Below are 15,939 nucleotides of genomic sequence, written 5' to 3' on the forward strand. Positions count from 1 at the left end.
ACTCCAGTACTCTTGTCTGGAAAATCCCATGGACAGAGGAGCCTGGTAGGCTGCAGTCCATGAGGTCTCTGAGAGTCAGATATGACTGAGCAACTTCACTTTCACTTTCATGCATTGGAAAAGGAAATGGCAACCCACTCCAGTGTTCTGCCTGGAGAATCCCAGGGAAGGGGGAGCCTGGTGGGCTGCCGTCTATGGGGACGCACAGAGTCGGACACGACTGAAGCGACTAAACAGCAGCAGTAGCAAACACATACATATCAAGAAATGTTTACCTTTTATTCCTTGTAACTAAATTTTTAGCCATACTTAAAAATGAAGATTATCCTACCTAAAATTAATTTTTTCATTTCACTACTTAATCCTAATTCTGTTGATTATCCTTTAGAATAATTTCAGAATTTCTAAAAATAGATACATACAAAAACATCATTTTTAAAGATACACATGTAGTTCTAATATGTAAAAAACATTATATTTTAAAGGGGTTGTAATATTTGAGAATTTTTTTGCATGAGGTGGAGGATATAATTAAAAGATGAGCAGCATTCACGTATCATGACCAAATTTCAAACAGCAGTTGAAGCCATGTTCTTGTGAATTGGGATTTTTACTTTTTAGTATTGGGATTACACTTTGTTAGTCTCTTCCTAACTCCTTGAAAACATGTTAAGGATCAGTGTATACTAAAGTTTTAATTCTCATTTAATTATTGTTATTTAGCAGCTAAGTCATGTTTGACTCTTTTTCAACCCCATGGATTTTAGCCTGCCAGGCTCCTCTGTCCATGGGATTTCCCAGGCAAGAATACTGGAGAGGGCGGCTATTTCCTTTTCCAGGGGATCTTCCTGACTCAGGTATTAAACCCAATAGATGTATTTAAATACAACCCACTACTTGAAATATTCCCATTGAAGGGACTCTCTTAGCTTTAATGACAGCAGCCTTAGCAAAAGACATAGCTATCACTGTTGTATTTCCCTCTGACTTTGGGGATCAACTTCACCATCATAACTAGAGTTTCACCTTTCTTCTGGATCACCTCTTCTTTCAGAAAGACTCAAAGTGATGTGTTTACCTCTGCCACTGGACAGAACTAACCCCTGCCATGTTGCTAAACTGCCATGGCCATGGCCTCAACTCTGGTACTGAGAAGCCCAGTTCATTAATGCTAAATATTCCCTGCTCATCTTGTAATTTGACAGATACTAGATACTATTGTATCCAAATATGTCTAGAATGGCCTGACGTCCAGTGGAAATGGCAAACAGGAAAAGAGGTTTAACTCAGATGACAGTGGCTATTTGGCTAAGAGAATTAGGAATACAATAAGAGAAAGTGGTGGCCCATCTCCATCATTGCTAGTGTCTGAGATTACCACCAGATCCAGAGAATCAGTACAGGTCTGCAGGGAATAATGGTCCAAAATCAATAGCTAGTGCCTCTGTGCTCTTATTAGTACATTGAAAAATGAATCATTCAGATCTTGTGATCTACACAGTCAGTGGCTTTTGTGCAGTCAATGAAGCAGAAGTAGATTGTTTTTCTGAAACTCTCCTGCCTTTTTGATGATCCAGTGGATATTGGCAATTTGATCTCTGCTTCCTCTGCCTTTTCTAAATCCAGCCTGAACATCTGGGAGTTCTTAATTGAAGTTCTACTGTTGAAGCCTGGCTTGGAGAATTTTGAGCATTATTTTGCTAGCCTGTGAGATGAGTGCAATTGTGTGGTAGTTTGAATATATTTTTTGCATTGCCTTTCTTTGGGATTGATATAAAAATTGACCTTTCCTAGTCCTTTGGACACTGCTGAGTTTTCCAAATTTGCTGGCATATTGAGTGCAGTGAGAAACACTGGGCTGGAGGAAGCACAAGCTGGAATCAAGATCGCTGGGAGAAATATCAATAACTTCAGATATGCAGATGACACCACCCTTATGGCAGAAAGTGAAGAAGTAAAGAGCCTCTTGACTCTTGATGAAAGTGAAAGAGGAGAGTGAAAAAGTTGGCTTAAAGCTCAACATTCAGAAAACTAAGATCATGACATCTGGTCCCATCACTTCATGGGAAATAGATGGGGACAGTGGAAACAGTGGCTGACTTTATTTCTCTGGGCTCCAAAATCACTGCAGATGGTGATTGCAGCCATGAAATTAAAAGATGCTTACTCCTTGGAAGAAAAGTTATGGCTAACCTAGACAGCATATTAAAAAGCAGAGACATTACTTTGCCAACAAAGGTCCATCTATTCAAGGCTATGGTTTTTCCAGTAGTCATGTATGGATGTGAGAGTTGGACTATAAAGAAAGCTGAGCACCAAAGAATTGATGCTTTTGAACTGTGGTGTTGGAGAAGACTCTTGAGAGTCCCTTGGACTGCAAGGAGATCCAACCAGTCCCTCCTAAAGTAGATCAGTCCTGGGTGTTCATTGGAAGGACTGATGTTGAAGTTGAAACTCCAGTACTTTGGTCACCTGATGTGAAGAGCTGACTCATTTGAAAAGACCCTGATGCTGAAAAAGATTGAGGATAGGAAGAGAAGGAGATGACAGAGGATGAGATGGTTGGATGGCATCACCAATACAATGTACACGGGTTTGGGTGGACTTTGGGAGTTGGTGATGGACAGGGAGGCCTGGCTTGCTGCGATTCATGGGGTTGCAAAGAATCGGACACGACTGAGTGACTGAACTGAATTGAACTGGAGTGTGGTGCTTAAACGTCATCTTTTAGGATTTGAAATAGCTTAGCTAGAATTCCATCACCTCCACTAGTTTGTTCTTAGTGATGCTTCTAAGGCACACTTGACTTCACATTTCAGGATGTCTGGCTCTAGGTGAGTGATCACACCATTGTGGCTATCTGCATGATTAAAAACTCTTTTGTACAATTCTTCTGTGTATTCTTTCTACCTCTTCTAACGTCTTCTGCATCTGTTAGGGCCATACAGTTTCTGTCCTTTATTGTGCCCATCTTTGCATGAAATATTCGCTTGGTATTTCTAATTTTCTTGAAGAGCTCTTTAGTTTTTACCACTATTTTTTTTTTTCTCTATTTCTTTGCATTGGTCACTTAGGAAAGCTTTCTTATCTCTCCTTGCCATTCATTGGAAATCTGCATTCAGATGGATATATCTTTCCTTTTCTCCTTTGCCTTTAGCTTCTCTTCTTTTCTCAGCTATTTGTAAGACCTCCTCAGACAGCCATTTTGCCTTTTTGCATTTCTTCTTCTTGGGAATGATTTTGATCACTGCCTCCTGCACAGTTTTACAAACCTCATTTATAGTTCTTCAGGCACTCTATCAGATCTAATCCCTTGAATCTATTTCTCACTTCCACTGTATAATTGTAAGGGATTTGATTTAGGTCATACCTGAATGGTCTAGTGGTTTTCCCTACTTTCTTCAATTTAAGTCTGAATTCAGCAATAAGGAGTTCATGTTCTGAGCCACAGTCAGCTCCAGTCTTGTTTTTGCTGACTGTATAGAGCTTCTCCATCTTTGGCTGCAAAGAATATAATCAATCAATCTGTTTTCAGTTTTGACCATCTGGTGATGTCCATGTGTAGAGTCTTCTCTTGTGTTGTTGGAAGAGGGTGTTTGCTATGATCAGTGTGTTCTGTTGGCAAAACTCTGTTAGCATTTGCCCTGCTTAATTTTGTATTTCAAGGCCAAACTTGCCTGTTACTCCAGGTATCTCTTTACTTACTACTTTTGCATACCAATCCCCTATGATGAAAAGGACATCTTTTGGGGGTGTTAGTTCTAGAAGGTTGTAGGTCTTCATAGAACTGTTCAACCTCAGCTTCTTTGGAGTTGAGGCATAGATTTGGATTACTCTGATATTGGATGGTTTGCCTTGGAAACAAACTGAGATCATTCTGTCATTTTTGAGATTGTATCCAAGTACCTCATTTCGGACTCTCTTGTTGACTATGAGGGCTAGTCCATTTCCACTAAGTGATTCTTCCCCACAGTAATAGCTGTACTGGTCATCTGAATTAAATTCACCTACAAAGAGTTAAAAATGATTCCATTTTCTCCATATCCTCACCAACGTTAATCACTTGTTTTTATGATGATAGTTATTCTATCAAGCATAATGTGATATCTCATTGTGTTTGATTTGCACATTCCAAATGATAAGCAAGCAATGTTGAGCATGTTTTCATGTACCTGTTGGCCATTTGGGATAACATTTATTCATTTCTTTTTTTCATGTTTCGATTGATTTTTTTTTTTTTTTTGCTCTTCAGTTTTATGAGTCTATATATTTTGAATATGAACCCCTTATCAGTATATGACTCCCAGCCCTTAGGTAGTCTTCTTATTTGGTTGAGTATTTCTTTTGCTGTGTGAAGCTCTTTAGCTTGATGTAGTCCTGCTGATTAATATTTACTTTTATTTTATTTTTTTATTATTTTATTTTATTGTGTTTTAGTGCAATATCCAGAAAACCATTGCCAAGATCTGTGGCATAAAACTTTTCCCCTACAGGTATTTTATTTATAGTTGCTTTATAGTGCTATATCAGTTTCTGCTGTATAGCAAAGTAAATCAGCCATACATATAAATATATACCCTTCCTTCCTGTCTACATCACCACACAGCACAAAGTGAAGTTCCTTATGCTATACAGTAGGTTATCATTAGTTATCTATTTTATACATAGTAGTGTGTGTGTGTGTGTGTGTGTGTGTAATTCCCTGAAAGCTAAGCTATTAAAGAATCTGCTTGCAATGCAGGAGATCCTGGTTCATTTCCTGGATTGAGAATATTCCCTGAAGGAAGGCGTGGCAACCCACTCCAGTATTCTTGCCTGGAGAATCCCTATGGACAGAGGAGTCTGGCAGGCTGCTGTTCATGGGGTCATAAAGAGTCAGATATGACTGTGACTAAGCACAGTATATATATATATAAAACACACACATATATGTCAATCAATCTCCAAATTCATACCATCTCTGTTGGTATCCATAGGTCTATATGTTTGTTCCCTATGTCTTTGTCTATATCTCTCCTTTGCAAATAAGATCACTTATATCATTTTTTATTCCACATATATGTCCTAATGTATGTTTTTTTTTTTTTACTACTTCATTCTGTATGACAGTCTCTAGGTCTATCGATGTCTCTGCAAGTGGCACAACTTTGTTCCTTTTAATGGCTGAGTAATATTCGTGTGTGTGTGTGTGTATACTTTTTACTTTTATTGTGTTTTAGTGCAATATCCAAAAAACCATTGCCAAGATCTGTGGCATAAAACTTTTCCCCTACATGTGTGTTATATATATATATATATATATATATATATATATATATCAGTTCAGTTCAGTTAATCCATCTAAAGGCACAGCATGTTAACTGATATAACGTCAGTAAGTTCAGTTCAATTCAGTTCAGTCGCTCAGTCGTTCTGACTCTTTGTGACCCCATGAGTCACAGCATGCCAGGCCTCCCTGTCCATCACCAACTCCTGGAGTTCACCCAGACTCATGTCCATCGAGTCAGTGATGCCATCCAGCCATCTCATCCTCTGTCGTCCCCTTCTCCTCCTGCCCCCAATCCCTCCCAGCATCAGAGCTTTTTCCAATGAGTCAACTCTTCACATGAGGTGGCCAAAGTATTGGAGTTTCAGCTTCAGCATCAGTCCTTCCAATGAACACCCAGGACTGATCTCCTTTAGGATGGATATATATATATATATATATATATATATATATATATATATATCTCACCACATCTTCTTTATCTATTCCTCTGTTTATGGACTGTAAGATTGCTGTCATGTCCTGGCTATTGTAATTAGTGCTGCGATGAACTTGGGGTACATGTATCTTTTTGAATTACCTTTTCTCCTAGATAAGGGAGGAGGTTTATGATTTGAGTTCTTGGGAAGTTTGAGGTTTGAGTTCTTACATTTAAGTCTTTACTCCATTTTTAGCTAATTTCTGAGACTGGCATATGACACAAGTACAGTGTCTATCCACTTTCCCCAGAACTGTTTAATAGAGACTATCCTTTCCCCGGAGAAGGCAATGGTACCCAACTCCAGTAACTCTCGCCTGGAAAATCCCATGGGTGGAGGAGCCTTGTAGGCTGCAGTCCATGGGGTCACTAAGAGTCGGACACGACTGAGCAACTTCACTTTCACTTTTCACTTTCATGCATTGGAGAAGGAAATGGCAACCCACTCCAGTGTTCTTGCCTGGAGAATCCCAGGGAGCGGGGAGCCTGGTGAGCCGCTGTCTATGGGGTCGCACAGAGTCAGACACTACTGAAGCAACTTAGCAGCAGCAGCAGCATCCTTTCCCCATCAAGTATTCTTGGCTCCCTTGTCAGGAGAGAGTTTACTGTGGGTTTTCAGTTCTGCTCCATTAGTCAAAGTGTCTTTTTTATATCAGTTACCGCACTGATTTGGCAATCAGGAAATGTGTTACCTTCAGTTTCATACTTCTTTCTCAGTATTGCCTTAGCTGTTCAGGGTCTTTTTTGACTCTATACAAATCGTAGGATTGTTTTTCTCTGTTTATACAAAAGAAATACTATTGGAGTTTTGATAGGGATTGAATTAAATCTATAGATATCTTTAGGGAGTATGGGCATTTTAACTCAATTACTTCTTATTCATGAACATTTTCCATTGTTTGTATTTTCTTCAATTTCTTTCACCAAATCTTGTTTTCAGTGTACAGATTTTTCACCTCCTTGGTCAAATTTATTCTTAAATATGTGTTATTTTGTGTGCTAATATGCATCAGTTCAGTTCAGTACAGTTGCTCAGTCATGTCCAGCTCTTTGCTACCCCGTGAACCACAGCACACCAGGCCTCCCTGTCCATCACCAACTGCTCGAGTTTACTCAAACTCATGACCATTGAGTCAGTGATGCCATCCAACCATCTCATCCTCTGCTGTCCCCTTCTCCTCCTGCCCTCAATTTTTCCCAGCATCAGGGTCTTTTCAAATGAGTTAGCTTTTTCGAATCAGGTGGCCAAAGTATTGGAGTTTCAGCTTCAACATTAGTCCTTCCAAAGAACACCCAGGACTGATCTCATTTAGAATGGACAGGTTGAATCTCCTTGCAGTCCAAGAGACTCTCAAGAGTCTTCTCCAACACCACAGTTCAAAAGCATCAATTCTTCAGTGCTCAGCTGTCTTTATAGTCCAACTCTCACATCCATACATGACCACTGGAAAAACCATAGCCTTGAATAGATGGACCTTTGTTGGCAAAGTAATGTCTCTGCTTTTTAATATGCTGTCTAGATTGGTCATAATTTTCCTTCCAAGGAGTGAGCATCTTTTAATTTCATGGCTGCAATCAATATAAGCCCTTAAAACAGTTTCAGAGTCCCATATTTGAATAATCGATGGCCCCAAATATCATTCTAAGAGTTTTATCCATTTTTTGAGACTAGGAATAAGAAATTTTGCTTTCAGACCAAATTGCCTTTCTAATTTCTAATTCTTTCTAGATCTGATAATAAACTCAGCATTTATTTTACTTGGTATCTCCTTTTTCATATCTTATCAAAGAAAAGCAAAGAAACTGATATTTTGAACATTCTATCTGGAAATTGTCTTGGCAGAGTTTGCTGTATAATTCTGTTAGGTGTTTTGATGTCATAGTATCCCAAAGTAGCTTTTTCCTCTGCTGTATCAATCTTCATTAATAAACATCTATAATTTTTCAGACCTCAACCAAGAGCTAACCAGTCATGAGAGGCAAAGCTATCTAGCAAATAATGTCATCTATCTAGAGATATCGGAGAAGGCAATGGCACCCCACTCCAGTACTCTTGCCTGGAAAATCCCATGGACAGCGGGGCCTGATGGGCTGTAGTCCATGGGGTAGCTATGAGTTGGACACGACTGAGCTTTTGACTTCACTTTCACTTTTCACTTTCATGCATTGGAGAAGGAAATGGCAACCCACTCCAGTGTTCTTGCCTGGAGAATCCCAGGGACGGGGGAGCCTGGTGGGCTGCTGTCTATGGGGTCGCAGAGTTGGACACGACTGAAGCAACTTAGCAGCATCTAGAGATACGAATGTGCCCACCTAAGAACAGCAGAGGAACTTCATAGTGAAGTCCGGTCAAAATTGCAGATACACAATTTTATGAGCTAAACAGTTTTTTTTTTTTAATTAATTAATTTTTTACTGAAGGATTGTTGCTTCACAGAATTTTGCTGTTTTCTGTCAAACTTCAACATGAATCAGCCATAGGTATAGATATTCCCCCTCCCTTTTAAACATTTTAAGTTTTATAGTGATTTTTTTACTTAGTGAAAATATTTTTCTAATTACACAATTTTCACTTCAACATTCTAGCTCTAATGCTTTGTTTATTTATTTTGCTTATACTTTCTTTTCTATGGCATGACATAAGTCTCTGAAATCGTGTAGATTTGTTTTTGAAGGTTGGTTCTATCAGTTATTAGCTATGGGCAATAGGACATGTTAATTAACTTTTTGGATTTTCAATATTCTTAACCGTAAAATAGGGATACTCCTTTCCACATAGAGTTTATATTATGATTGATAAATGAAGATATACAAAATACCTGAAATATATAACCACTTAATAAATATTAGTCTCTGTTATCCCTTCATGCCTAAATAAGTGTTATAGTAGATGAAAAAGTAGCCACAGTTTTTTAAGGGTGTATCACACCCTTTTACAATATGACTTTGCTGTTCCTCTCAGAAAATGATAGGGTATGATTCTTCACTTTCTTGAATTTAGTCAGATTTTTTGACTAATGGCACTCCCCTGATAGCTCAGTTGGTACAGAATCTGCCTTCAATGCAGGAGACCCTTGTTCAATTCTGGGGTCGGGAAGATTTACTGGAGAAGGGATAGGCTAATAATATATTGTAGAAGTGATGTTGTACGGTTTCAATGACAAGCTTTAAGAAACCTAGCATTCTCACACTGTTAGAAACCAGTCATCCGTCCAAGTTGACCTTGAAAGAGAACTGGAGTGGCCTTGTTGGTAGCTTGAGCCAACTTCCAGACATGTAAGTGAGGCCATCCTGAACCAACCAGCCCCCAACCAGCCTGCTCCCTGACCACAAATGCATGAGTGATCCCAGATGACACCACATGAAACAAATATGAGATGGCCCAGCTGAGCCCTACCCTAATTACGTACTTACAGAAACATCAGCACATACATTTTTTTGTTTTACCACTGACTTTAAGAGTATTTTTCCATACACCAAAAGCTAACTGAAATATATTTACAGTATGCATTGTTAATATATCTGGTATCATATTTTTTAAAATTAGACAAGTGTGATAACTTTATGTTTAAAAAGGGGATGTCACACATTCAACTCTTTGAACTGTTAAAAAGATGCAAAATGATAATATTTGGAAAAGTACTTTATAGACTACAAACATTCAACTATTTATCAATTTTCCAGTCACTTTTTAATGCACATTCATGCAATTGTTCTATGCTTATTTATATCATTGCTTGTTGGTAATTTATATTATTTATATCATTGCTGAACATTACAATATTCAGTAAGAAACTTGGTACCAAGAAAAAGCTTCAGCAGTAGTAGTAGACACAGACAAGTAACAAGTAAATAAAAATGTTATAGGACAAATTCTCAAGTACAGTACTGTGCCTGCAAGCAGGAGAGGTGTCTAAACCAGTGTTATAGGGATAGTAAAAAAATTCATCATGGTGGTAAAAATGATCAAAAACCTATAAAGCAGAATCCTTCTTATTTGGGAGGAAAAGATTACACAGTGGAGGGAGGTACATTATGCACACACTAAAATGGAACATATGGGATCTATAAGATATTAAGTAGTGTGAGTGGTCATAATTGTGCAGTATTCAATGGGGATAAGTTAATACTATCTTTTTCTTATCCTTTCCAAATCAGGGTCCATAAGTTGATAGCTATAAGATGATGCAGCTTGAAACAACAGTTTATTATGAAAGAAGCTGGATTGAAGATATGATTTAAAAACTTGATCAAATGTTTAAAATCTCCACTATATTACACAGTGTCTACTGCAATCACAGGCAAAACTAAAGCAATTATGGATTTCTCTCACAGATATAGACCTTTCCTCACTAAGATTAATGCAAGACAAGAGAGTGAAAACAAATTTGTGTCACATGAGAAGAGGAGAAGGAAAGGGGTTGGTAGAGGTATGCTCAATATTTTCTCCCCAGGCTTACCCTTCAGTTAAGTCATTTTTGCCATGGAGAGAAGTGAATGACAATTATGGAGAAAAGTCAGAAATGTTATTCAAGATGAAAATTCTTCCATCTATAAACATGATAGAAATCAAGATACGTTGTTAATAATAAATACATGGATATCTCAATTGAGATTAGGCAAAATAATTAATTCACAATATTAAAGAAGGAAATGTTAACAATAAAATAAAATTTAGCTTAATGGAAATATTCACTTGAAGATAACTGTCACAAGTGTAAGTTTCAGTGAATAGCTGTGCCTGGAATTTTCAAGATCCCCTCTCATTTGTTCTGATCTAGCTAGCTTAGATTCAATTCAGTTCAGTCACTTAGTCGTGTCCGATTCTTTGCAATCTCATTGACTGCAGCACGCCAGGCCTCCCTGTCCATCACCAACTCCCGGACTTTAATTAAACTCATGTCCATTGAGTCGGTGATGCCATCCAGCCATCTTATCCTATGTGTCCCCTTCTCCTCCCGTCTTCAATCTTCCCCAGCATCAGGGTCCTTTCAAATGAGCCAGTTCTTCAAATCAGGTGGCCAAAGTACTGGAGTTTCAGCTTCAGCATCAGTCCTTCCAATGAATATTCAGGACTGATTTCCTTTAGGATGGACTGGTTGAATCTCCTTGCAGTCCAAGGGACTCTCAAGAGTCTTCTACAACACCACAGTTCAAAAGCATCAATTCTTCGGTACTCAGCTTTCTTCGTAGTCCAACTCTCACATCCATACATGACTATTGGAAAAACCATAGCCTTGACTAGATAGACCTTTGTTGGCAAAGTAATGTCTCTCCTTTTTAATATGCTGTCTAGGTTGGTCATAACTTTTCTTCCAAGGAGTTAAGTGTCTTTTAATTTCATGGCTACAGTCACCATCTGCAGTGATTTTGGAACCCAAGAAAATAAAGCTTAGGTAGCCATAGTCATAGTGTTAGTCACTCAGTCAATGTCTGACTCTTTGTGAACCCATGGAATGTAGCCCACAAGGCTCCTCTGTCCATGAGATTCTCCAGGCAAGAATACTGGAGCAGATTTCCATTCCCTTATCTAGAGGATCTCTCCAACTCAGAGATTAAACCCAGGTCTCCTGCATTGCAGGCACATTCTTTACCGTCTGAGCTACAGAGAAATCCCTAGCTTGGAAAAGGATGATGCAATCCTCTGTAAGGATTAAGTAATTAGCTTACTCCAGAACCTGGGTAGCAATCAGCTCTACCCAATCACAAGCTCCAAGAAGTAGATCCAAGTGTTACTCCCTGAAGGGAAAATGGATGCTAAGTTGTTTGAAGAAAATGTGTCTTGTTCTTGTTGAATTCTTAAGTTAGGTCTGACTCTTTTGTGACTGCATGGACTATAACCCAGCAGGCTCCTCTGTCCACGGGATTTCCCAAGCAAGAGTACTGGAGTGGATTGCCATTTTCTCTCCAGGGGAACGTCCCAACCCAGGGATTGAACCCACTTCTTCTCCATAGGCAGGTGGGTTTTTTAATCACCAAGCCAACAGAGAATACCATGAATTCATGTCTACTAAAACATTTTTCATGAGAAGCCAACTAATAGAAAACATAATAAAAGTGGAATTGCAAATATAGTAAAGAGTGGAAAATATAATTAGTCTTTATAATAATCTATATCATAAAGCTGTATTTTATGCTTTGATATTAAGATGCATAGTTCTAGAATATATTCTTTCAAGAAAGCAAATTATTTTTACCTTAAATATATTTACATATAGATATATGTACATATATAGAGAAATATAATCTCATATATGTTTAGAAACAATTTGGTGTGAAGGTTTAAGAGCCTCAGACCTAAGTGCATTTATATAATTTAAATGAATGCTATGATTTTTAAAATTGACCCACATTTAGATATCAATGTGTATGTGTGTAGAGCATTTAAGTTATACTTTGAAAAATAGGCTGACTGTAAGGGATTAGTATTGAAGTCAAAATGAATCCTAAAGAATTGACTTCATTGGAAATATTACTTTCTCAAAGTTTCCATTCTGCCTTGCTATAAAGGTATATCATTAAAGATGTGTCACAGACTTAGTTTCACTGATGAGTGACTCACAATTATATACTTAAAAGAGGAGAAGCACACTCATTGAATGCTTTCTAACTCCACCTCTACATTTTACATGAAATAGTAATGTATAAAACCCCTTGTAACTAATAGTTCTTTGATACAGATGACTCATAACCAACACTATTAACTAAAATACCACTTACAAGTTGAGCAGTGTGAATCAGGAGGTGAAAGTTTCATATGTGAAATTTCCTCTATAAATTAAGAATAGTATATTCTTAGGTAGAGAACAGGTCATATTTCCCTAACGGATGTTGTAAAATTTTAATATCAGAGAAATACTGTGTGATTCATGTCAGAAATATTTAGTTTCATTTCATTAAAAATACATGTGTTGTAAGGTCTTAAGGTGTTTCTAGAAATACATATTATTTACACTAAATTAGATGTAACTTATCAACTGGAGTTTTTTAATCTTCTCAATCATTTAAGGGCTCCAAACAGTCATTTTCATTAAGTAATTAAAAGACTTAGTTAAAAGAAAAAATATATGGACTACATAGAAACCTAATTCTACAATGAAACACAAATGGTTTATTTAATTAACATTAATTAGCATATAGTTCCATTAGCACATATTTTTTTTAAAAAAACTATAGCTCCTCAAAGTGAAAAAAAAAAAAAAGAAATATATGTATTGCAAGTAGTGAGAGCAAGAGAAAATAGTCATTTTAAGACACCACTTTTAAACACTATGTCAAAATTTTACTACTTTACATCTCAGCTCTATTTCATAAATTTTATATCTTAGGAAATAGCTGTACTTTATATTCCAAGGTGAAAATAGGTGTGATAAGCTACAACGTCCCTTCATTTTTGTTTTTCCTACTTCTGTGGTTACCTCAGTAGCTCCTATACTTAGTAGGACTTTGCCATATACACACCTGTATCCATTCACATTTCTCTTCCTTACATAATTTTGCTCTTCATCCAACTCATATCTTTGAATTTTTAATCTTTTTCTTCCTTATGACTTATTTCAAATAATTAACATGCTCAAAACTCTTTCTACTGAAAAATCAAAATCTAATAAATAACCTTTTTATTAACCTAACCTCTTTTTTTTATTATAGTCTCTCCTGTGTCCCTTTCTTTCTTTGTAATCAAAGTTATTGAAGGCATCCAGAATCAGTCTTGAGGCTAGCTTGAGACCCAGTTAGTCTCAAGCAATAGTGGCTTAGATTAAAGGTCTCAACCTACAGCAACCGCCTATACCACATTGCTCATCCCATTGCCTTGAGCAACTGTTACTTGTGCTATCCTTGGACAGTCTGGCTCTCAAAATAGAAAGAAAATGGAAAAACAGAGCAAAGCTTGCTCTGATCACAAACTTTTCAAATAACCCCATCTCAGGAAATATTCCTGAGGAGTTGTGAAAAGCCAGACATGTTTCACTACTGGAGCAACTTTCATGAGGAGGGAATGAATAGCAAAGCTAAACATCCCCTCCCGCTCAAAACAGTGCTCTAATTTGTTCTTATAAACCACTGGGCTTCTCTGCCAAAACTATGGTCACTTGAGTTTGTGGCTCTTAGGAAGAGGTTTTTATGTCCATATTGGAATGCCCAACCCCTCCAACTCCACCACTATTTCCATCTCCATCTCTACCTCCATCTCCTGGTTGCCTTCACAGAATGTTTTATATTGTTTTGTGATTCCAGGTCTTTGAATACTTTATTCTGCTGTTTCAGCATCCTTCTTTTCCCTTTTTCACTTCAAGCACATCTCAAAGATATTGATGGCTTGGTTCTAGACCACAACACTAAAATGAATATTGCAATAAAATGAGTCACACAAAACTTTTGGTTTGCCAGTGTATGTGATAATTATGTACACATGATACTAGTTTACTAAGTATGCAATAGCTTAATGTCTTAAAAAAGTTATATTCTGGGGGGAGGAGCTAAGATGGCAGAGGAGTAGGACGGGGAGAACACTTTCTGCCCCACAAATTCATCAAAAGAACATTTAAACGCCGAGTAAATTCCACAAAACAACTTCTGAATGCCGGCAGAGGACATCAGGCACCCAGAAAAGCAACCCAAGTCTTCGAAAGGAGGTAGGAAAAAATATAAAAGACAAAAAAAGAGACAAAAGAGGGAGGGACGGAGATCCGTCCCGGGAACGGAGTCTTAAAAAGAGAGAAGTTTCCAAACACCAGGAAACCTTCTCACTGCTGAATCTGTGCGGAGCCTTGGAAGCACAGAGGGCAACATAACAGGGAGGAAAAATAAATAAACAATTAAAACCCACAGATTACGAGCCCTTTGGTAACTCCCCCAGCAGAGAAGCAGCGCACACGCCTGCACACGCCATTAGCAAGCAGGGGCTGGGCAGAGAGACGCGGCGCGGGCTGCATCGCTTAGAGTAAGGATCTGGCCTGAATACCCCGAGCGCTATCTGAGCAAAATAATCTGGGCTAGCAAACCAGACTGTGGAATATCTACCACGTGAAAAGCCAGCCCTAACCCAAGACACCTCCAGGCCCGCGCACGGAACAAAGGACTGAACAGAGACAGCCGGCTGCAGACCATCCCCCTCTGGTGACAGGCAGCCAGAGCCGGAAGGGGACAATCGCAGCCCCAGAGAGACATTATCTATAAAACTGTAAGCAGGCTTCTGTGCTAACTAAGAATAAAGGAACAGGATAAATGCCCACCAAACCAAACAAAAGAGGAAGAGATAGGGAATCTACCTGATAAAGAATTCCGACTAATGATAGTGAAATTGATCCAAAATCTTGAAATCAAAATGGAATCACAGGTAAATAGCCTGGAGACAAGGATTGAGAAGATGCAGGAACGGTTTAACAAGGCCCTAGAAGAAATAAAAAAGAGTCAATATATAATGAATAATGCAATAAATGAAATTAAAAACAGTCAGATCTATAGGCCCCTTCCCATGTAGACGGTACTAACCACAGGGTTTTAATCTATTGCCTGTATCTTCCAAGGTGGTTCCCTCTGTTATAGCTTCTTCTGTTTGCTGGTCTCTTCAGTGTCTGGTTTTCACCCTGACACAAAGGGGACGATGGAGGACACTTTTTTTTTTTTTTTTTTTTTTTTTAGGTTCACTTGTTCAGTCACGCTGTGGGGAGGGAGGGACGCTGCAAACAAATAACATTGGTGTGTGCTCGCAGTGCTTCAGCCACACTGGGTCTGCCCCTGCTCACGGCGCGTGTAGCCTCCCTGCCCACACTGCTCAGGCTCTAGGTTGCTCCACCGGGAACCATCTGTGGCCAGCCCTGGGCTGCCACAATGCAGTAAGATTAGATCTCAATTACAGAAGAAAAACTATTAAAAATTCCAACATATGGAGGATGAACAACACGCTGCTGAATAAACAACAAATCACAGAAGAAATCAAAAAAGAAATCAAAATTTGCATAGAAACAAATGAAAATGAAAACACAACAACCTAAAACCTGTGGGACACTGTAAAAGCAGTCCTAAGGGGAAAGTTCATAGCAATACAGGCATACCTCAAGAAACAAGAAAAAAGTCAAATACATAACCTAACTCTACACCTAAAGCAACTAGAAAAGGAAGAAATGAAGAACCCCAGTGTTAGTAGAAGGAAAGAAATCTTAAAAATTAGGGCAGAAATAAATGCAAAAGA

Source organism: Bubalus kerabau, chromosome 2, assembly GCF_029407905.1.
Source record: "Bubalus kerabau isolate K-KA32 ecotype Philippines breed swamp buffalo chromosome 2, PCC_UOA_SB_1v2, whole genome shotgun sequence".
Taxonomy (NCBI): domain Eukaryota; kingdom Metazoa; phylum Chordata; class Mammalia; order Artiodactyla; family Bovidae; genus Bubalus; species Bubalus kerabau.